Below are 24,035 nucleotides of genomic sequence, written 5' to 3'. Positions count from 1 at the left end.
CGAGTTTTAGGAGTTTGTCTTCCAACTCTTGGCGTCGTCTAATTTCTCTCCGGAGGTTTCTTTCGGCCTCACACTAGTATTCGGCCTCCTATTCGAGCTACTTGAGATGACTCTACTGTTCTCAGAGGGCTTCTTAGATTTCTGTATTTGGAGAATGCTTGTCTCTGTTTGGTTGAGGTGTATCTTTGGGTGTGATGTCCGCGTTCTTGTGCCGTGTTCTATTTTCCAAATCAGAGTTGTGATCGTTGTCAATGTTGTCCGCCATGATGATGGGATGACTTCAAGGTTCCCCGGCAACGGTGCCAATATTCCGAGGGTTACCTGAAACTGTAGGTCGATCTCAGACGAGATCTGCGGTGGCGGCCGGAGTTGTTGCGTCCGACTTGTTGGATTTGGTGGCCGGAGCTGTCGTGTCCGACTTATTGGATCGGAGCTGTTGTGTCTGACTTGTTGGACTTGGTGGTGCTGCTGATCCTTCATCACCGGAGGGTGGTGGTACCTACAAGAGACTCCGATGCTTAAGTTAGCACGGGCTTTAAACAGGTTTTTAGTAGAATCAGAGTATGAGTTATACCTGGGTGCTCCAGTGTATTTATAGTAGTGTGGAATGACCTTTCTGGAGATAAGATAGTTATCTTATCTTATCTTTGAGTGAAATCATCTTACCTTTTTAGGGGAACCGCCTTATCTTTCTAGGCTTTGGCTGCCTTTAGATTTGGGCTGTATTTCTTCGTTTGGGCCTGCTTTGGGCTCTTCTGGCGATTTGGCCGAACTCTTTGTGAAGAGGTCGGTAATGGGCCAACCTTCCAAGAGGTCGGTCATGGGCCAACCCTCTAAGATGTCGGTCATGGGCCAACTGATGCCAGGGCATTTTGGCCAGTTTCACTGACTTTTTCTTTACTGTTTTTAGGGTAGTTTCATGCATTTCCTTAGAAAATAAGCTAGTTTTGGGTAGATATTCACTTACATCTTGATTCAAGCATACATTGTGCACTTTACATGATTTCATGAGGATTTTACATGAATTTTATGACAAATTTAATGTTGCATTTCCCATGACTTGGACCAGAACTTTGATGCACTTGATTACTTGATTTCAGGACAAAGGAAGCAAAGAAGAACCACATTAGTGGCTACGTTAGTTACACTAACGTGGAATGGGAGTAACTTGCAAAGTTAATGAGAAAAGTAATCGCCAATAACGCTCTCGAAGCCATCATTGCCCACGTTAAGAGTCACGTTAACTAAGTTAACGTGGACTCTAATGTGGAAGAAAGGAAAGGGAGCCAACGTTAGTAACACTTAACATTATCACTAACGTTGGACCAAGCTCATAAGTGGCCACGTTAAGAGCCACGTTAACTTAGTTAACGTGGCCTCTAACGTTGAGAAGTAAAGGGGAAGCCAACGTTAGTGACATTCAACTTTGTCACTAACGTTGACCAAGTCACAATAAGCCACGTTAACTCCCACGTTAACCTAGTTAACGTGGAAGCTAACGTAAAGAAAGTAGGTGGTCGACAACGTTAGTGACACCAAACATTGTCACTAACGTTGGGATTAACCCACACAAGCCCCAATAAGCCACGTTAACTCCCACGTTACATTGTCACTAACGTTGGAAGGAGCCCACACAAGCCACAATGAGCTACGTTAACTCCCACGTTAATTTAGTTAACGTGGAAGCTAACGTGAGGAGGAGAGATGATAAGCCAACGTTAGTGACATTCACCTTTGTCACTAACGTTGGAGATGGCTAGCACAGCCACGTTAGAGGCCACATTAACCTAGTTAACGTGGACTCTAACGTGGGAGCTAAGGGCATATTAGAACGTTAGTGACAAAGGTAAGTGTCACTAACGTTCTCGAAGGTTGGCAAGCCTACGTTAAAAGAGCCACATTAACTAAGTTAACGTGGACTCTAACGTAAGGAAGGGGGAGACTTCTCAACATTACTGGGAAAGGTGAGTCCCAATAACGTGTGCGAAGGACATAGAGGCAACGTTAGTGGCAACGTTTGTGCCACTAACGTTGAAGTTAACGTGGCTCTTACTTTGGTGAGGAACGTTAGTGAAAAAGGTAATTGTCACTAACGTTCTCGAACCCATATTTTCACTGAACGTTAACACTACTAACGTCCTGAGCTAACGTCTCTGCCCACTTCACACTTTCTCTCTGCAAGTAAAGCCAAGCCCAATGAAGAAGATAACTGCTTCAAACTCAAGATCCAAAGGCCCATACCCAAGACTTGAAGAGCCAACTAGAAGATCAGAAGAGTAGTATATATAGGAGTAGCTTTGAATTGAAAAGAGGAGAGTTGGAAATTATAGGGAGCCTCTTGGCATAGAACTACTCTCTGTATTTTACTTTCTCTGCACTTCTAGTTTCAGAATGTATTCTCCATCTTTGTTTTCATTTTCCAGAGCTATGAACAACTAAACCCCTTTCATTGGGTTAGGGAGCTCTGTTGTAATTTGATGGATCAATACTAGTTTTCATTATTCTTCTTCTATCTTTTCTCTTGATTTTACTTGAAAGCTTTCGATCTTCATCCAATTGGGTAGTTATCTTGGAAAAGAAGCTATTCAAACTTGGATCTCTTCTGAACCTTGAAAGAGGAATGAAGAGATCATGCTAGAAATGCTTTCTCATGCTGGACCAAATTGGGTTTGGATGGATATGTGACTATAATCCTCTCAACACTTAATTTGGGAAATGCATGTGGTATAATCAGTGACCATACTTCATCTCTTCTCATGAGCAATTGACCAAGGAATTGGCTATTGATCAAGATTTAAGAGATTGAATTACAAGGAATTGTAATTCGATCACTTAAAATTGCCAAGGATATCATGAGTGCATCGATTGAGGAAGAGATGAAAATGAAATTGATCCGGAGAATGCAACATCTCTTGAGCCCAATGAACTCCCCATTTTTGATCTTACCCATTCTCTTTAATTTCTGTCATTTACTTTTATGAGCAATTACCCCATTCCCATTTAAGATTCTACAATTTACTTTCCGTCATCTACATTCAGCTCTTTATTTCCAGCATTTACTTTTCTGTTATTTACTTTTTCACCATTTAATTTTCTGCAATTCTCAACTCAAATTCTGATTCGCTCAACTAGAACATTCCTCTAGTTAAAGTTGCTTGATCAATCAATCCCTGTGGGATTCGACCTCACTCTATTGTGAGTTTTTACTTGACGAAAAATTCGGTACACTTGCCGAAGGAAATTTGTTATGAGACAAGTTTTCCGTGCATCAAGTTTATGGCGCCGTTGCCAAGGATTGATTGTGCATCAACAATGATTAAATTGGAGGATCACTAGATTGAACATTTTATTTTTGTTTGATTTAATTTTCCGTTTGAGTAATTTACTTTCAGTTTTAGTTAATTTCTTCCATTCCCCCTACTTTTTCGTTTTTAGTTATTTACCATTCATTTCACTAACCCACTAACTGTTTGATATATTGCATCACTCATACTAACAGTAATTCTGACAGAAATACTTTCTGCATCTATTTTCCTTGCTTGTACTTGTTGGTTGTATGACAGGGAGAAGAAGCGGGGCTTCAACTTCTTTTGATTCTGAACCTGAGAGGACCTTCTTGAGATTAAGGAGGGAAGCAAGAGGAAAAAGAGTAGTTGGTGCTGAGGAAGAGGAGGAATACTTTGAACCAAACATGGAAGAAAACATGGAAAACCATCATGAAGAAGAGACTCACAACCATGGCGGAGGAGGTCGAGCAAATCATGCTGGGGAGGATAGAAGAGTTTTAGGCTCTTACATCAATCCAAACCCAGGAAACTGTGGAAGTAGCATTCAAAAGCCAACTATCCACGCCAATAATTTTGAACTGAAGCCACAGCTCATCACCCTTGTTCAGAACAACTGTTCGTTCGGAGGAAGTGTCCAAGAAGACCTCAATCAACATCTAACCACCTTCCTGAGAATTTGTGACACAGTGAAGTCTAATGGTGTTCATCCTAACGCCTATAGACTGCTCTTATTTCCATTCTCACTCAAGGATAAGGTAGCTAAGTGGCTGGAGTCTTTCCCAAAGGAGAGCTTGACAACTTGGGAAGATGTGGTGAATAAATTCTTAGCAACATTTTATCCCCCTCAACGAATCAATAGGCTGAGAGCTGAGGTCCAAACTTTCAGGCAACAAGATGGTGAGACTCTGTATGAAGCATGGGAGAGGTTTAAGGACCTGACAAGGAGGTGTCCACCTGACATGTTCAACGAATGGGTGCAGCTGCACATTTTCTATGAAGGGATCTCTTATGAGTCAAAGAAGGCCGTAGACCATTCATCCGGAGGATCTTTGAACAAGAAGAAGACCATTGAGGAGGCCATAGATGTCATTGAAACTGTAGCAGAGAATGACTACTTCTATGCTTCCGAAAGAGGGAACACTAGAGGAGTGATGGAGCTAAACAATGTAGATGCTCTGCTGGCTCAGAACAAGCTCTTTACCAAGCAGCTGGCTGACCTAACCAAGAAGATGGAGAGGAACCAAGTAGCAGCAATCACCACTTCATCAACAACCCAAGAAGGAGTGAATGAAGAAGCAGAGGGAAGTCAGGAGCAAGTCAACTACATTGGGAATTCACCTAGGCAAAACCATGATCCATACTCCAAGACCTATAATCTTGGATGGAGGAATCACCCAAACTTTGGGTGGGGAAATCAACAAGACCAAAGCCTTAATCAAAGATGCTCAAATCCCAACAATGCAAGCCACCAACATTTCACATCTAGACCATATCAACACCCCCATAACAACACTTCTCCACATCCACATCAAAACCAAAATAACTTACCTCATCCTTCCACCTCTAATCCCGATCTACAATCATTTGATGACAGACTCTCAAGGATTGAGAATCTACTTGAAGGCATAGGCAAGGAGATTCAAGACAACAAGGTGTTCAAGGAGGAAGTGCGAGCCAGTTTCAAGAACCAGGGAGACACAATCAAGAGGTTGGAATCTCAAGTGGGGTATCTCTCTGAGCAAATTCCCAAACCCACAGATGGATTTCCAAGTGACACAGAGAAGAATCCAAGAGGTGAAACAAAGAAAGTAAGATGGGAAGATTGCAAGATGGTCACTATAAGTGATAAGGAGACTGAGGACAAGCCAAGCAAGCTGTCAGAACAACCTAAAGATACCTCAGTAGAGAAGAAGAAAAAAGATCATCAAGAACCAGAAATCTCACAACAGGAGCTGCTGAGATTCTATGCACCTTTTCCCCAACTGCTCAATGGTGCTGTGGAGAAGAGAATATACTCAAGGTTTCTAGATTTGTTTGCATCTCTGCATGTCAACATACCATTCATCAAGACTATTCAACAAATACCTGCATACATCAAGTATATGAAGGAGCTGCTTCCCAGGAAAAGCTCACTCAAGGGAGGCCAAACTATAGTGATGAACAAGGAGTGCAGTGCCCTCATTCAACCACATTTGCCTACAAAAAGAAAAGATCCAGGGAGTTTTCATGTCCCCTGTGCCATAGGAGAAACAATGTTTGATAAAGCACTCTGCGATTTGGGAGCAAGCATCAACTTAATGCCCTTATCCCTGGTGAAGAGGCTGAAGATCAATGAGATAATACCCACAGATGTAGTCATCAGGCTGGCAGACAAAACTCAAAAACAAGCAATAGGAGTGGTGGAATATGTGTTGGTAAAGGTTGGGAAATACTTTCTTCCCACAGACTTTGTCATCTTGGACATGGAAGAGAGTCACACTCACCCAATTATATTGGGAAGACCATTCCTAGCTACAGCCAGAGCACTTATAGATGTGGAGCGAGGGGAGCTAATATTAAGGATCCATGATGAACAACTCAGCTTTAATGTCTTCAAACTTTCACAAGAAGCAGACCAAGAGAATAAAGAACCAAGCAAAGATCATAATGAGATGCTGAAAGAGGAAACAAGCACTGAAGCACAACCAGCCCACCTGGAAAAGCCCTTGGTTGATGAACAAGGAAATAAGCAGTTGTCACAGCTCAAGGAAAAGCTGGAGGAACCTAAACCACTAGAGACATATGAAGACAACAACAAAATTCCCTTAGAAGAAGAAGTCACAAAGAGCAAGGCAACATCAAAAGGGACAAAGAAGAAGGTACCAAGGGGGTGGAGGAACAAGAAGATCCCTATGGAAGACTTCTCTCCAGGGGATAAAGTGATCTCAGCTTACTTCCCAGATATCCCCCCTAATCTCCCCACTGTACCATCTCATTTACCTAAGGTCTTCACTATCAACAGAGTTCTCTCCTTGGAACATGTAGAGATCATTGATACAACCAATGGATATAAGTCCACAACAAGAGGGGAGGACTTTAAGCATTACCAACCACCCTGATGAGGGAGAAACGTCAAGCTAGTGACGCTAAAGAAGCGCTTCATGGGAGGCAACCCATGTTTTATATGCTTTTAGAAAATTGTGAATAAGTAAATATTCATGAATTCCAACCCAGACTTGACAAACACTTGGTGAAATCCGTAATAAGCAGTATATAGTGAACAACAAGTTTGGTGTTCAAAGCATGCCAAGAAAGCATGAATGCAACTGAGAGCATGCTAGTCTTGGAGCTTTGAACAGAACTTTTCATCACAGTGATCCAAACTAAGTTTGGTGTCACCCCATGGTGCCACCAATGTGCATATAAGGATACACAGTTAGTTAGTTAGTTGGAATTCATGAATAAAAAAAATCTTTTCTTCTTTTTATTATTCTAGCCGTAAAGTTTAAATTGTTTTTTTTATGTTAATTCTTACTTTTCTTATTTTATCTTTATAAGGAAAAGGAGAGGAACATTGAAGGAGATTGATTGGACAACTAAATGAGAAGGGTTCGGCCACTTCATGAAGAGGGACTACACACTTGTTCTCAAAAGGGAACACATTGGAAAATGTTACCATGCAACATTGAAAAAAAGAGACCCTTGAAGACCGAACCAATAACCCTCATAAAGTGATGATCCTTGTCCCTGCTCCATGCACAACCCCAACCGACCATCAAAGCAACCACTCCATCAATCCACACCCTCCATTCACTCACAACCTCTCTATATAAGTAATCCTTGTTCCGTGCCCTAGCTTCACACTCCACACCCACTCTTCACACATATCCATTTCGGAATAAAGCATTTCCTAACCTTTTAAAAAAATATTCTCCCTCACTCCATCCATTGCACTCAACCCTAAACAACTGAAAGTCTCCTCACCCTTGCCAACTTCACACATTAACCCTCATTCATGGCATCTTCGAGCTCTAAAAGAAGGAAGGAAAAGGAACCTGTGAAGCAACACCCGTATGATGAAAAGAGATTTAGAAGCTTGCACCATGCATTGCAATACGGGTGGATGGTGGATAAGGAGATCATTTATGAGCTGGGATTTCAAGTTAGGAAAACTGAGTGTCCCGAAATCACAAAAAAAAAGTAGAAAAGAGAAGATGGGAGCTCCTCACTGATCCGGTCATTAAGGTGAATGCAAATCTTATAAGAGAGTTTTATGCAAATGCGGTCCGATATGATAAGGCATATGAGTCATATACAAGCTTTGTGAGAGGAAAGATTGTGGATTTTGGTCCCATGAGTGTCATGAGGGCATTAAAGTTGCGGTCCATACCGTTTGAAGAAGAGAGTTATCATTCAAGAATGGACAACAACCCTAATCATGACCAGATTGTGCAAGACATTTGTGTACCAGGAGCTGACTGGAAAAGATATGCAGATAAGAGACCAAGGTTCATCAAGAGAGCAGATCTCACCCCGGAAGCAAAAGGGTGGTTCGAAATTGTAAGGAGGTCCATCCTCCCAGCAGCGAACAACTCGGAGGTGAATCTCAAGAGAGCCACACTGGTGCACTGTATACTCAAAGGAGGAGAGATCAAGGTTCATGAACTCATAGCAGAAGGCATTAGAAAAATGGCAGAGAAAAGCGACTCAAGGGGAACGTTAGGTTACCCCAGCACTATTTACCGACTGTGTAAGAAAGCTGGGGTGGTGTTTAAAGATGAGGACCCAGTGTGGATAAAAGAGGGCATTCCAATAACCGTTCGACGAATGCATGCTACCGCATCCCCCCTGCCTCAACGGAAGCAAAGGAAGAGGCCGGCCCCTCAAGTAGTAGAAGGAGAAGTCGTAGAGGGGCAAGCACCAGCCACCTTGGATATGCACTAATTGCAGGAAGCCATTGATGGGCTATCTCGACAATATGTGGAAAGCCAAGGAGCACAGAGAGAGCTTCAACTACAGATGATGGGGCAGCAAGAGGAGTCACTCTCAAGATGGATGACTCAACAAGGGGAGTGGCAAAAGCAAATGCTAGATCAACAACTGAGTCAAGGACAACAATGGAGTGAAATATTCCACAGGATGGAACAAAGGCAAAATGAGCAACAAGAATCCATCCAGAGGCTAATCAACATCCAAGCACATCAAGGTGCACATATACATGAGATGCATCAAAGTCAAATAGAACAGGCAAAACTATTGGACGAGCAAAGGGCATTCGCAGAAGGAGTTTACCTGAGCGAGACTGGGCATCATATAAATACTCAAGCCAGGCTCGGTTACTTGGTAGGACAGCTGCCTATATTGCATCAGGAATCACAAGGTATGAAGAAATAAGGGATGAATTAGCACGGGAAGAAAGACAAAAGGTGGAAGAGAGTCATGAATCAGTGAGGAAGGCACTTGAGGATTGGAAGCAAGCAAGATTGGCACGGATGCGAGGGAATGCAAGAGGACACAAAGAAGACAAACAAGGAGGAAAGCATGGGCATCCACAAGAGTAAAAGGTGATGGAGTTCCTTCTTTGGTCCATCTTTCTCTATGCTTTAAATAAGGAAGATCTTGTATGAAATGGAACTTGCTTCCATGTTAGTTTGAATTATTTTTATTTTGTCTTTTAAGTTTTTGGTTGAAAAGGTCTATGTTTGCTAGTCTTTATGTCACTGCATCCGTACTTTGCTTACTTGTATGCTTGTCCCTTTGAAACAAATGAAAAAGAGAATGAGTGTTTCAAAAGACCAGAGAGGAGTTCATACTATGGAGTAAGTTCATGAGTTTATGGTATAGTCATAAGTTAGCTAAGTTGGTTCAACCATAAGGTGGGAAGACAACTATCTGTCCTGAATCATATGCTTTGAATACACCCCATGAGACTAGCTAAATAAGAAGATCCTAATAAGAAAAAGGGAAAGAACAATAAAGGTTGAAAAATAAAAGAAAAAGAGTAAGCAATAAGGCTAGGCACCAATGGTTTTAATCTTGAGGCATGTGTCTGTGGTGCTCCTGTGTGAGGGATCTACTTGGATGAATAAGCTCTTAGGGGTGCCTTATCACTTGGTAACTTGGGTTAACTAACTCGGGATTATCAGCTGAAAGTCCACTATCAAGAGTAACCCTCACTACAGAGCATTTAGTAACCCAAAGAGGTGCTGGACACCAAGGTCTCAAGAAAAGAAAATAAACAAACCATATGCCTGTGGTATGTATGTATGGGGGAAAGAGACTTGAGGGAGTAAGTCCTTAGGGGTGTCTTAACACCTAGCACCTTGAACCAACTGGTTCGGGAGTGTTGGCTGAAAGCTTATTCTTAAAGAGTCGCCCCCTTACAGAGCACTTAGCCTAAGAACACAAATAAGCCCTGAAATAACAATAACAGGATCAATGAATAAAAGTCTCATGGGATGCAATCACAGTGAGTATTCTAGGACATGATAAAGGTCTGAAAGCCAGGAATGAACCTAAGTTGCTACGCATGAAACCACCATAAAACCAGGGGCATGACCTCCACAAGAATGACTCATTTCTCTTGGCATTCCATTCATCATTCTCTTATTCCAGTACTTGCTTAGGGACAAGCAAGCTTTAAGTTTGGTGTTGTGATGCCAGGGCATTTTGGCCAGTTTTACTGACCTTTTCTTTACTGTTTTTAGGGTAGTTTCATGCATTTCCTTAGAAAATAAGCTAGTTTTGGGTAGATATTCACTTACATCTTGATTCAATCATACATTGTGCACTTTACATGATTTCATGAGGATTTTGCATGAATTTTATAACAAATTTGATGTTGCATTTCCCATGACTTGGACCAAAACTTTGATGCACTTGATTGCTTGATTTCAGGACAAAGGAAGCAAAGAAGAACCACATTAGTGGCTACGTTAGTTACACTAACGTGGGCACTAACGTGGAATGGGAGTAACTTGCAAAGTTAATGAGAAAAGTAATCGCCAATAATGCTCTCGAAGCCATCATTGCCCACGTTAAGAGTCACGTTAACTAAGTTAACGTGGACTCTAACGTGGAAGAAAGGAAAGGGAGCCAATGTTAGTAACACTTAACATTATCACTAACGTTGGACCAAGCTCATAAGTGGCCACGTTAAGAGCCATGTTAACTTAGTTAACGTGGCCTCTAACGTTAAGAAGTAAAGGGGAAGCCAACATTAGTGACATTCAACTTTGTCACTAACGTTGGCCAAGTCACAATAAGCCACGTTAACTCCCACGTTAAAAGCTAACGTGAAGAAAGTAGGTGGTCGACAATGTTAGTGACACCAAACATATTGTCACTAACATTGGGATTAACCCACACAAGCCCCAATAAGCCATGTTAACTCCCACGTTAACCTAGTTAACGTGGAAGCTAACGTGAAGAAGGAAGGTGATCGCCAACGTTAGTGACACCTAACATTGTCACTAAGGTTGGAAGGAGCCCACACAAGCCACAATGAGCCACGTTAACTCCCACGTGAGGAAGTTAACGTGAGGAGGAGAGATGATAAGCCAACATTAGTGACATTCACCTTTGTCACTAACGTTGGAGATGGCTAGCACAGCCACGTTAGAGGCCACGTTAACCTAGTTAACGTGGACTCTAACGTGGGAGCTAAGGGCACATTGGAACGTTAGTGACAAAGGTAAGTGTTACTAACGTTCTCGAAGGTTGGCAAGCCTACGTTAAAAGAGCCACGTTAACTAAGTTAACGTGGACTCTAACGTAAGGAAGGGGGAGACTTCTCAACGTTACTGGGAAAGGTGAGTCCCAATAACGTGTGCGAAGGACATAGAGGCAACGTTAGTGGTAACGTTTGTGCCACTAACATTGAAGTTAACGTGGCTCTTACTTTGGTGAGGAACGTTAGTGAAAAAGGTAATTGTCACTAACGTTCTCGAACCCATATTTTTACTGAACGTTAACACCACTAACGTCCTGAGCTAAAGTCTCTGCCCACTTCACACTTTCTCTCTGCAAGTAAAGCCAAGCCCAATGAAGAAGATAACTGCTTCAAACTCAAGATCCAAAGGCCCATACCCAAGACTTGAAGAGCCAACTAGAAGATCAGAAGAGTAGTATATATAGGAGTAGCTTTGAATTGAAAAGAGGAGAGTTGGAAATTATAGGGAGCCTCTTGGCATAGAACTACTCTCTGTATTTTACTTTCTCTGCACTTCTAGTATCAGAATGTATTCTCCATCTTTGTTTTCATTTTCCAGAGCTATGAACAACTAAACCCCTTTCATTGGGTTAGGGAGCTCTGTTGTAATTTGATGGATCAATACTAGTTTTCATTATTCTTCTTCTATCTTTTCTCTTGATTTTACTTGAAAGCTTTCGATCTTCATCCAATTGGGTAGTTATCTTGGAAAAGAATCTATTCAAACTTGGATCTCTTCTGAACCTTGAAAGAGGAATGAAGAGATCATGCTAGAAATGCTTTCTCATGCTGGACCAAATTGGGTTTGGATGGATATGTGACTATAATCCTCTCAACACTTGATTTGGGAAATGCATGTGGTATAATCAGTGACCATACTTCATCTCTTCTCATGAGCAATTGACCAAGGAATTGGCTATTGATCAAGATTTGAGAGATTGAATTACAAGGAATTGTAATTCGATCACTTAAGATTGCCAAGGAGATCAATGAGTGCATTGATTGAGCAAGAGATGAAAATAAAATTGATCCGGAGAATGCAACATCTCCTAAGCCCAATGAACTCCCCATTTCTGATCTTACCCATTCTCTTTAATTTCTATCATTTACTTTTATGAGCAATTACCCCATTCCCATTTAAGATTCTGCAATTTACTTTCCGTCATCTACATTCAGCTCTTTATTTCCAGCATTTACTTTTCTATTATTTACTTTTCCGCCATTTAATTTTTTGCAATTCTCAACTCAAATTCTGATTCTCAACTAGAACATTCCTCTAGTTAAAGTTGCTTGATCAATCAATCCCTGTGGGATTCGACCTCACTCTATTGTGAGTTTTTACTTGACGACAAATTCGGTACACTTGCCGAAGGAAATTTGTTATGAGACAAGTTTTCCGTGCATCACCAACCTTCTAAGAGGTCGGTCATGGGCCAACCTTCTAAGAAGTCGGCCAACCCGGTCCTTTATAGCTTGAACCGATGTATGAATACTAAGCTTGATGATTCTTTGTGAGAGGAAGAACTTAGTCAAGAACTTATTGACCAAATCATCCCAAGTGGTGATGCTCTCCTTAGGAAAAGTCTCTAGCCATTGATATGCTTTATCTCTTAGGGAGAAAGGGAACAAAAGCAATCTGTAAATGTCTTGATGCACCCTATTTGTCTTGACAGTATCACATATTCTCAGAAAAGTTGACAAATATTGATTGGGATCTTCTTAGGTACCTCCTCTATATTGGAAATTTTGTTGGATCAGAGTGATTAGTTGGGGTTTGAGTTTAAAGTTGTTGGCATGTATATTGAGAGTCAAAATGGTACTCCCATAATTATCAGGATTGGCATTAATGTAAGACCCTAATGTCCTTCTAATTGGGTGAACATGATTGTTACCAACTTCTTCATTGTGATTATAAATTTCTTCCTCCATGACTGGGTCTGAATCTTCTTCTTCCTCTTCTCCATCCACTCTTTTGCCCCTTGCTTCTTTTCTCAATCTCAAGAAAGTTCGCTTGGATTCTAAATCAAAGGAGGTTGATTTACCTCTTTTACCACCTAGCATACGCAAAAACAATCAAAAGAAACAAGTAGAACGGGCCACGCTATCACAGAGTGTAATTAGAGTTAGATAATGCAATGTATCAAACAGTTAATATGCTAAAACTAAAATGAATATATATACAATGATCAGGTGAATGATATCAAATGCAAGGACAAAATATGTAACCAAAGTTAAGCTAAGTAACAAAATAAAAGAAAAATTTTTAATCTAGGTAGCCAACTAACTTAATCATTGTCAATCATAATCAATCCCCGTCAACGACTCCAAAAATTTGATACAAATTTTGATAATCAATATCCACCAAAAAGTGCACCGGGTCGTAATCAAGTAATAACTCATTCTGAGTAAGGTCGATCCCACAAGGATTGATAGATTAAGCAATTTTAATCAATCAGCTATTCTAGTTAAACAAGCGAATTGATGAGGTTGATTGAATTTTAGATTACTTGACAGTAAAGTAAATTACAAAAAATTAAATGCCAAAGAAATAAAAGGCTGAAAGTAAGAACGAGAATGTAAATAACTAGAAATGTAAAGTGCATAAATTTAAATTGCAAGAAGATAAATGCGGAAGAATAAATGACGATGAATTTAAAGTGCTGGAATATAAAGGAAATTGGTAATAATGGCCATCAAATAAAGACTAGTAATTTAGAGAGAAAACTAAAGTGAGCAATTAGAATGGAAAATTGAAATAAGTGAAGAAATGATCATGGGTGAAATCATTAGGGATTGGAGATGTTTTAATTTTTTTTGAATTAATGATTCTCAATTCCTTCTCAATTATGTAAAGTAGATCCATGGAAGATTATAAGTAATTGAATTCCAATCTCTTGGTAATTCAATTTCACTCAACATAATCAATTGTCAATCTCTTGATCTATTGCTCATGAGAAGAGGAGAAGTTTAATTTCTAATCTCAAGCTACAAAACCTTCAAGATCTCAATTCAAAGTGATTACATGTCACATATCAAGCTAAGAATTATCAATCATGAGAGTTGTGAGACAAGAGTCTCAAACTGAATTCTATAAATCCTTTCTCAAGCTCATCATAGAATTCAAATAGATCTAATCCCTCTCTCGATAGAATTAGATCTTTGAAGTACAAAGACTCTTTCTTAGATAAACAATACTTGAATTAGGAAGAAAAATAATAGCATTAATTCATTGGAATCAAAACAGAGCTCCTCCCCCTAATAATGAGGGGTTTAGTGACTCATCGCTTTCTGAAATACAAACTAAAGCTGGAAAAGTAAAGACTAGAAAAATAAACTCAAAGTTAAGTACAAGCAAAAAGTGAAGTAGAGTCAAGCTTCCAAAACCCCCCCTTCTATTTCTAACCCTCCCCCATTTATACTAGTTCTCTACTCTCCAAGTGCCTTCGAAGTGTGCTTCCAGATTGGACTCTTTTTGGGCTTGGATCAGAACTCTTGCTTTAGGCGCCCCTTATGTTGGCGTTGCCACTGCCCAGCTGGTGTTATTTGGATTGGGCGCCCTTGTAATGGGCGTTGTCACTTGTACACCCGTGCGTTCGCATACTCAAATGTGCGTACGCACACTTGTTATCATGCATAGGCAAGTCTACAAAATCTCCCACCATGCGTAGGCAAGGCACGCATGCGTATGCACGACTGCTAAATCTTCACTTCCCAATTTCGCAGGCGTTATCCCAAGACTGCACCAGTTCAACCTAGCGTTGCCAACACCAGCTTCAACTTTTAGGGTTGTCTTTGGCGTTACCCAAACACGACGCCAGTTATGTTGGGTGTTACCCATGCCCCCTTTTATATTGATGTCATCTAATTCACCTGTGCGTTTGTGTGCGTACGCCATAGTTGTCAAAACTGAACCAGTGATCGAACCGGTGAGATTACTGGGTCACTGGTTCAACCGGTGGGTCATTGGTCGAATCAGTTAACTCGTTATAATTAGATAATTATATAAAATTTAATTATTTTTCTTTATTATTAGTATTTTTTTTATAAAAATAATTATCATTTTTAAATTTTAATAATTTATTAATTATTTTATATTCATTTTATTATTATATTATTATAGGTAAAAACTCACATACAGTTGTTTTCCTGTGAAGTTGATATTTAAGAACTGTTATTTCGTTAAATGATTTGACAAGTTTGACTAAATATCATCTAGCGATTATCAACTATCAACTTCATATGAAGACAATTGCATGTGAGTTTTAACTATTATTATATATTACAAGTATTTATTAAAAAAATAATATGAATAGATATCATATAATCATGAAAAAAAATAAATTATGATTAATAAATTTTTTTTGTTTATCTTTTCATTTGTATATATTTAATAAAATTTATAGTTAAATAAAATATAACTAATTTAAAAATGAGTGACTTTCATCTTAAAATAAATTGAAAAAAGGACTTCCAGAAAGATTGCTATATATATATAATATAATTTGCATATATATATTAACGAGAAGCATTGCAGCCTGGTGGTAAAACCATGCTTGTTGCATCCTGGAGGAAGGAGTTTGAACCTCATGTGATGCAGTGTGAAAAATTTTCCAACAATTACAACTCTTGACACTTGGCAGTGCTGGAGCACATGGAGCATGGCGGACTCCCAGAACGCTGATCCGTGGTAGATTTACCTTCAACTTTGACCGAGCGGCTCGGTTTAGTTCGGTTTTCAACGGTTTTTGCCGGTTTGCTCTAGGTTTGACCGGTTCTCTACCTTAAACGATCTTAAGCTTGAACCGAACCGGTATTAGGTTCAGTTTTTTGGTCGAACCGGTATTAGGTTCAGTTTTTCGGTCAAACCGGCTGGTCCGGTCTGATTTTAATAACTATGGCGTACGCGCACTTGCTAATTCTTGCATATCCAACATCGCAGGCATTACTTGAAGGTAACGCCAATTATGTTAGGCATTACCAACGCCCAAAAATTCCTTCTAGGGAGACTCTATATGGTGTTGGCCTTGTTTGAAAGTAACTCACTTGTAATAGGCATTGCCAACGCCCAGCATCCTCTAGGGTTGGCGTGTTTTGAAGTAACACCCCTATATTAGGCGTTGCCAATGCCCTGCTTCTTTGGGGTTGGCATTCCATGAGGCAACGCCCCTTGTTATGGGCGTTGCCAACACTCCAAGTTAGCTTCCATACATGTTCTGCTTCACCCATCATCAAACAAATCAAATGCATCAAAGCTTGATATTTCATGAATTAATGCAAGATATATTACCATATTTCAGTGCAACATAATCCTCTTAACAATACATTCTTTGAGCATCATTTAATGCATCAATTGAATCTTGTATTTTCATGAAGTAGTCACAATTTTTAATTCACGTTTGATGATCCATTACATGCAGAGATATTCCATGAAATCACTTATTTATAAACTAAAAATAGTATGAAACTAAACTATAAATTAACAAAATTAGCTAACTAAACTAGCTAAGATGCAAATGCATCACAGACACGCTTGTCGGATGAGTGTCGGTGAGTGTCGTGTCCAAAATGTGTCCGACATGTGGACATGACAACTCAATAAAGTTTCCGTGCTTCATAGTATGTATGTATTTATTTCTTTTGGAACTTGCCTATAGAGGCCTTGATGTATCGTTTGGGAGAGATAGGGAAAATACTATTCTCAACTGATTTTATTTTTGTACCCTTGCTGGCATAAATTTCGCAGGTCGTGACTAGTGGCTATTATACTTATGTGTGTGTGTGTATATATATATATATATATATATATATCTTGTCTTTATTATATTATTCCTTAATGTTTTACTTAATATTGCTTTCCAAACGCACTTTATCTTTTCTTTTTGATCGGTACGTGAGTGTTCCCTATTTGCAAATTTATTTTACTCCTTTTCAGGCTTCATGTTCAATACTTTTTTTCAATTATATATATGTATTATAAATCCACCTTGAGATTTGTACCACCCTATTATCATTGACTTATGACTTGAGCATAAAGATTTGAATATTGGGGTGTTACATTATGGTGTCACAGCAGTTCGTCTTCGTGAGGCTGAAGGATGGACTGCTTATGCTTTAATACATACTCTGAGTTTGTGCCTGTGCTATTTAGGATATCTAAGAGATATGTTTAGCATGAAGTTTATGAGCATACTTTTGGAAAATTGAAGCACTTAACTTGAGATATTGAGACTGATCACCTTGATATCGCTTATTTAGTGTGGACAAGACCTGAATGGCGTCTCATGGACATGAGCGAGGTACTCGGGGAGGAATTTCCATGTACGAACCGATGCGAGGATGACAAGATAAGAATCTTCGCATTGGTACAAGCAACGTGGTTGATGAGCGGATAATTTATACGCTTTTTGGCATTATTTTTAGTATGTTTTTAGTATGATCTAGTTACTTTTAGGGATGTTTTTATTAGTTTTTATGTTAAATTCATATTTCTGGATGTTACTATGAGTTTGTGTGTTTTTCTGTGATTTCAGGTATTTTCTGGCTGAAATTGAGGGACTTGAGCAAAAATCAGATTCAGAGGTTGAAGAAGGACTGCTGATGCTATTGGATTCTGACCTCCCTGCACTCAAAATGGATTTTCTAGAGCTACAAAACTCAAAACGGCACGCTTCTAATTGCGTTGGAAAGTAGACATCCAGGGCTTTCCATCAATATATAATAGTTTATACTTTGGCCGAGTTTAGAGGATGCAAAAGGGCGTTGAACGCCAGTTCTACGCTGCAGTCTGGAGTTAAACGCCAGAAACACGTCACGAACCAGAGTTGAACGCCAAAAACACGTTACAACTTGGCGTTCAACTCCAGAAGAAGCCTCTGCAAGTGTAAACTTCAAGCTCAGCCCAAGCATACACCAAGTGGGCCCCGGAAGTGGATTTATGCATCAATTACTTACTTCTGTAAACCCTAGTAGCTAGTTTAGTATAAATAGGACTTTTTACTATTGTATTGACATCCTGAGTTACATCTTTGGATCATTTTTAGTCTTGGTTACTCCGGTTCCCCTCTGGCGCTGAAACCAATGAACTCCATTATCACTTATTTATTTTCAACGGTAGAGTTTCTACACTCCATAGATTAAGGTGTGGAGCTCTACTGTTCCTCATGAATTAATGCAAAGTACTACTGTTTTTCTATTCAATTCAACTTATTCCCATTCTAAGATATCCATTCGTTCCCAAGAACATAATGAATGTGATGATTATGTGACGCTCATTATCATTCTCACTCATGAACGCGTGCCTGACAAACACTTCCGTTCTACATGCAAACAAGCTAGAATGAATATCTCTTAGATATCTAATACAGGGGACCGAGTCTGAGTTATTAGTATCTTCGTGGTATAAGTTAGAACCCATGGATGGCCATTCCTGAGATCCAGAAAGTCTAAACCTTGTCTGTGGTATTCCGAGTAGGATCTGGGAAGGGATGGCTGTGACAAACTTCAAACTTGCGAGTGCTGGGCGTAGTGACAGACGCAAAAGGAGGGTGAATCCTATTCCAGTATGATCGAGAACCTCCAGATGATTAGCCGTGCCGTGACAGAGCATTTGGACCTTTTTCACAGAGAGGATGGGAAGTAGCCATTGACAACGGTGATGCCCTTACATAAAGCTTGCCATGGAAAGGAGTAAGACTGATTGGATGAAGACAGCAGGAAAGCAGAGATCAGAGGAACGAAAGCATCTCTATACGTTTATCTGAAATTCTCACCAATGATATACATAAGTATCTTTATCTTTATTTTTTATTTATTTATTATTATTATTCGAAAACTCCATAACCATTTAATATCTGCTTGACTGAGATTTATAAGGTGACCATAGCTTGCTTCAAGCCGACAATCTCCGTGGGATCGACCCTTACTCACGTAAGGTTTATTACTTGGACGACCCAGTGCACTTGCTGGTTAGTTGTGCAAAGTTGTGAAGTTATGTTTGGACCATGGTATTGTGCACCAGTTTGTTGGCGCCATTGCTAGGGAGAGAACGAACAACAAATTTTACAACCAGGGATCACAATTTCTCATACCAAGTTTTTGGCGCCGTTGCCGGGGATTGTTCGAGTTTGGACAACTGACGATTCATCCTGTTGCTCAGATTAGGTAATTTTCTTCTTATTTTGTTTTCAAAAAGTTTTCAAAAATATTTTCTTCTTTTTTGTTTTTTTTTCAATTAATATTCGAAAAAAAATTTAAATAAAATATATTTTTCTTCAGAATTTTTAAGAATGAATTCTAGTATTTCATGAAGCATGTTGAAGCCTGGCTGGCTGTAAAGCCATGTCTAAATTCATTTGGACTAAGGCTTCCAAACCATCATCACAAGAACAAGCTAGTTGTTGCTAATAAAATTTGTTGTTGTATGATTGATTTGTATTCTGAAGCTTAGCTGGCTATTGGCCATGTCTAGTGTTTTAGACCGGAGCTTTCACTGAAAGCTTGGCTGGCTAGTGAGCCATGTCTAATTCCTGGACTGAAGCTTTAGACTAAGAGTGCAAGATTACTGGAATTCATATTAAAAATTTTGAAATCCTTATTTTCTTTTTCAAGTAATTTACAAAAATCCAAAAAACTTAATAAAATCATAAAATCAAAAAAAAAATACTTTTGTGTTTTTTGTTTGAGTCTTGAGTCAGATTTTAAGTTTGGTGTCAATTGCATACTCATCTTGCATTTTTCGAAAAAAATCATGCATTCATAGTGTTCTTCATGATCTTCAAGTTGTTCTTGGTAAGTCTTCTTGTTTGATCTTGATATTTTCTTATTTTGTGTCTTTTCTTGTTTTTCATATGCATTTTTAACTTGTTAGAGTCTGATTATTGAAAATCTCTAAGTTTGATGTCTTGCATGTTTTTCTTTCATTAAAAAAATTTTCAAAAATAAGTCTTGATGTTCATCTTGATCTTCAAAGTGTTCATCTTGACATTCATAGTGTTCTTGCATGCATTGTGTGTCTTGATTCATAATTTTTATGTTATGAGTCTTTTTCATGTTTTTCTCTTTCTTCATTAAAAATTCAAAAATAAAAAAAAATATCTTTCCCTTTTTCACTCATAAATTTTCGAAAATTTGAGTTGACTTTTTCAAAAAAATTTTTAAAAAAAAATCTAGTTGTTTCTTATGAGTCAAATCAAATTTTCCATTTAAAAATCTTATCTTTTTTCAAAATCTTTTTCAAAAATCAAATCTTTTTCAAAATTCCTTTCTAATATTTTCGAAAATTTTTCAAATTAATTTCAAAAATCTTTTTCTTAATTTTAGTTCATAATTTTCGAAAATATTATCAACAATTAATGTTTTGATTCAAAAATTCCAAGTTTGTCACTTGCTTGTTAAGAAAGATTCAAACTTTAAGTTCTAGAATCATATCTTGTGATTACTTGTGAGTCAAGTCATTAATATTGATTTTAAAATTCAAATCTTTTTCAAAACTAATTTCAATCATATCTTTTCAAATTTCAATCATATCTTTTTCAAAAACAAATTTCAATTCTTTTTCAATCAATCTTATCTTTTTGTTTCAATCATATCTTTTTCAAAACTACCTAACTAATCATATCTCTCTTAATTTTGAAAAATTTCGTCTCTTCTTTTTTAAAATTCCTTTTTAATTAACTAATTGTTTTAAATTTTAATTTTAATTTAATTTCAAACTTAATTTTCGAAATTTGACTTTCAATTTTAATTTTTATTTTAATTAAAATTCGAAATTCTCTCTCTCATCTCCTCCTATTTATTTATTCATCTACTAACACTTCTCTTCCATCCAAAAATTCGAACACCACCACCCTCTCTGTGTTCGAGTTTTCCCTCTTCCCTTCTTTACATTACATTCTTTTCTTCTTCTACTCACACAAAGGAACCTCTCTCTACTGAGGCAAAGAGGATCCCTATTATTATCTGTTTATTCCCTTCTTTGTCATATGAGCAGGAGCAAGGACAAGAATATTCTTGTTGAATCAGACCCTGAACCTGAAAGGACTCTGAAAAGGAAACTAAGAGAAGCTAAAATACAACAATCCAGAGACAACCTTACAGGAATTTTCGAACAGGAAGAGAAGATGGCAGCCGAAAATAATAATAATGCAAGGAGGATGCTTGGTGACTTTACTGCACCTAATCCCAATTTACATGGAAGAAGCATCTCCATTCCTGCCATTGGAGCAAACAATTTTGAGCTGAAACCTCAATTAGTTTCTCTGATGCAGCAGAACTGCAAGTTTCATGGACTTCCATCTGAAGATCTTTTTCAGTTCTTAACTGAATTCTTGCAGATCTGTGATACTGTTAAGACCAATGGGGTTGATCCCGAGGTCTACAGGCTTATGCTTTTCCCGTTTGCTGTAAGAGACAGAGCTAGAGTGTAGTTGGACTCTCAACCCAAAGAAAGCCTGAACTCTTGGGATAAGCTGGTCACGACTTTCTTAGCCAAGTTCTTTCCTCTTCAAAAGCTGAGCAAGCTTAGAGTGGATGTTCAAACCTTCAGACAGAAAGAAGGTGAATCCCTCTATGAAGCTTGGGAGAGATATAAGCAACTGACCAAAAAGTGTCCTTCTGACATGCTTTCAGAATGGACCGTCCTGGATATATTCTATGATGGTCTGTCTGAATTAGCTAAGATGTCATTGGATACTTCTGCAGGTGGATCCATTCACCTAAAGAAAATGCCTACAGAAGCTCAAGAACTCATTAACATGGTTGCTAATAACCAGTTCATGTACACTTCTGAGAAGAATCCTGTGAGTAATGGGACGCCTCAGAAGAAGGGAGTTCTTGAAATTGATACTCTGAATGCCATATTAGCTCAGAATAAAATATTGACTCAGCAAGTCAATATGATTTCTCAGAGTCTGAATGGAATGCAAGCTGCATCCAACAGTACTCAAGAGGCATCTTCTGAAGAAGAAGCTTATGATCCTGAGAACCCTGCAATAGCAGAGGTGAATTACATGGGTGAACCTTATGGAAATGCCTATAACCCCTCATGGAGAAATCACCCAAATTTCTCATGGAAGGATCAACAAAAGCCTCAACAAGGCTTTAATAATGGTGGAAAAAATAGGTTTAACAGTAGTAAACCTTTTCCATCATCCACTCAGCAACAGACAGAGACTTCTGAGCAGAATCCATCTAGCTTAGCAAATTTAGTCTCTGATCTATCTAAGGCCACTCTGAGTTTCATGAATGAAATAAGGTCATCCATTAGAAATTTGGAAGCACAAGTAGGCCAGCTGAGTAAGAAGATCACTGAAACCCCTCCTAGTACTCTCCCAAGCAATACAGAAGAGAATCCAAAGAGAGATTGCAAGGCCATTGATATAACCATCATGGCAGAATCCAAGGAGGAAGGGGAGGACGTGAATCCCAAGGAGGAAGACTTCCTGGGACGTCCAGTGATCAATAAGGAGTTTCCCTCTGAGGAACCAAAGGAATCTGAGGCTCATCTGGAGGCCATAGAGATTCCATTAAACCTTCTTATGCCATTCATGAGCTCTGATGAGTATTCTTCTTCTGAAGAGAATGAAGATGTTACTGAAGAGCAAGTTGCCAAGTTCCTTGGTGCAATCATGAAGCTGAATGCCAATTTATTTGGTAAAGAGACTTGGGGAGATGAACCTCCCCTGTTCACCAATGAACTAAATGCATTGGATCAACTGAGATTGCCTCAGAAGAAACAAGATCCTGGAAAGTTCCTAATATCTTGTACCATAGGCACCATGACCTTTGAGAAGGCTCTATGTGACCTTGGGTCAGGAATAAACCTCATGCCACTCTCTGTAATGGAGAAACTGGGAATCTTTGAGGTACAAGTTGCTAAAATCTCATTAGAGATGGCAGACAATTCCAGAAAATAGGCTTATGGACAAGTAGAGGACATGTTAGTAAAGGTTGAAGGCCTTTACATCCCTGCTGATTTCATAATCCTAGATACTGGAAAGGATGAGGATGAATCCATCATCCTTGGAAGACCCTTCCTAGCCATAGCAAGAGCTGTGATTGATGTTGACAGAGGTGAACTAGTCCTTTAATTGAATAAGGACTCCCTTATGTTTAAAACTCAAGGTTCTCCTTCTGTAAACATGGAAAAGAGGCACAGTAAGCTTCTCTCAAAACAGAGTCATACAGAGCCCCCACAGTCAAACTCTAAGTTTGGTGTTGGGAGGCCACAACCAAACTCTAAGTTTGGTGTTGAACTCCCATATCCAAACTCTAAGTTTGGTGTTGGGGAGTCTCAAAAATGCTCTGAACATCTGTAAGGCTCCATGAGAGCCCACTGTCAAGCTATTGACATTAAAGAAGCACTTGTTGGGAGGCAACCCAATTTTTATTTATCTAATTTTATTTTCATTCTTATTGTTCTTTCATGTTTTATTAGGTTCATGATCATGTGGAGTCATAAAATAAATCAAAAAAATTAAAAACAAAATCAAAAACAGTAGAAGAAAAATCACACCCTGGAGGAAGGGCTTATTGGCGTTTAAACGCCAGTAAGGAGCATCTGGCTGGCGTTCAACGCCAGAACAGAGCATAGATTTGGCGTTGAACGCCCAAAACAAGCAGCATCCTGGCGTTCAGACGCCAGGAATGCACACTGAGGAAAGCTGGCGCTGAACGCCAGAAACAAGCATAGAACTGGTGTTCAACGCCAGAAATATGCTGCATCTGGGCGCTGAACGCCCAGAACAAGCATCAATTCGGCGTTTAAACGCCAGAATTGCATGCAAAGGCATTTTACATGCCTAATTAGTGCAGAGATGTAAATCCTTGACACCTCAGGATCTGTGGACCCCACAGGATCCCTACCTTCCCTCCTCATAATCCTATATCTCTCTTCCCCATCACCCCTTCACCACTCACATCCATTTCTTCTTCTTCTATTCTTTCTTCTTTTGCTCGAGGGCGAGCAACATTCTAAGTTTGGTGTGGTAAAAGCATAGTTCTTTTTTGTTTTTCCATAACCATTTATGGCACCTAAGGCTAGAGAAACCTCTAGAAAGAGG

General features: G+C 39.1%; 2 non-coding genes across 2 annotated transcripts; both read right to left on the bottom strand.

The window, feature by feature from the left end:
- Positions 1-4,144: 4,144 nt before the first annotated feature.
- LOC148544329 (small nucleolar RNA R71) lies at positions 4,145-4,248 on the bottom strand. Its single transcript, XR_015902119.1, has one exon. It is a non-coding gene; the product is annotated as a small nucleolar RNA R71 (small nucleolar RNA).
- A 17,243-nt stretch (positions 4,249-21,491) lies between these two features.
- On the bottom strand, positions 21,492-21,599 carry LOC148544328 (small nucleolar RNA R71). Its single transcript, XR_015900960.1, has one exon. It is a non-coding gene; the product is annotated as a small nucleolar RNA R71 (small nucleolar RNA).
- Between the last annotated feature and the right edge of the window lie 2,436 nt (positions 21,600-24,035).

This window comes from Arachis ipaensis, chromosome B9 (assembly GCF_059453495.1).
Source record: "Arachis ipaensis isolate K30076 ecotype BB chromosome B9, ASM5945349v1, whole genome shotgun sequence".
Classification (NCBI taxonomy): domain Eukaryota; kingdom Viridiplantae; phylum Streptophyta; class Magnoliopsida; order Fabales; family Fabaceae; genus Arachis; species Arachis ipaensis.
This window is presented reverse-complemented; position numbering and strand designations above follow the sequence as displayed.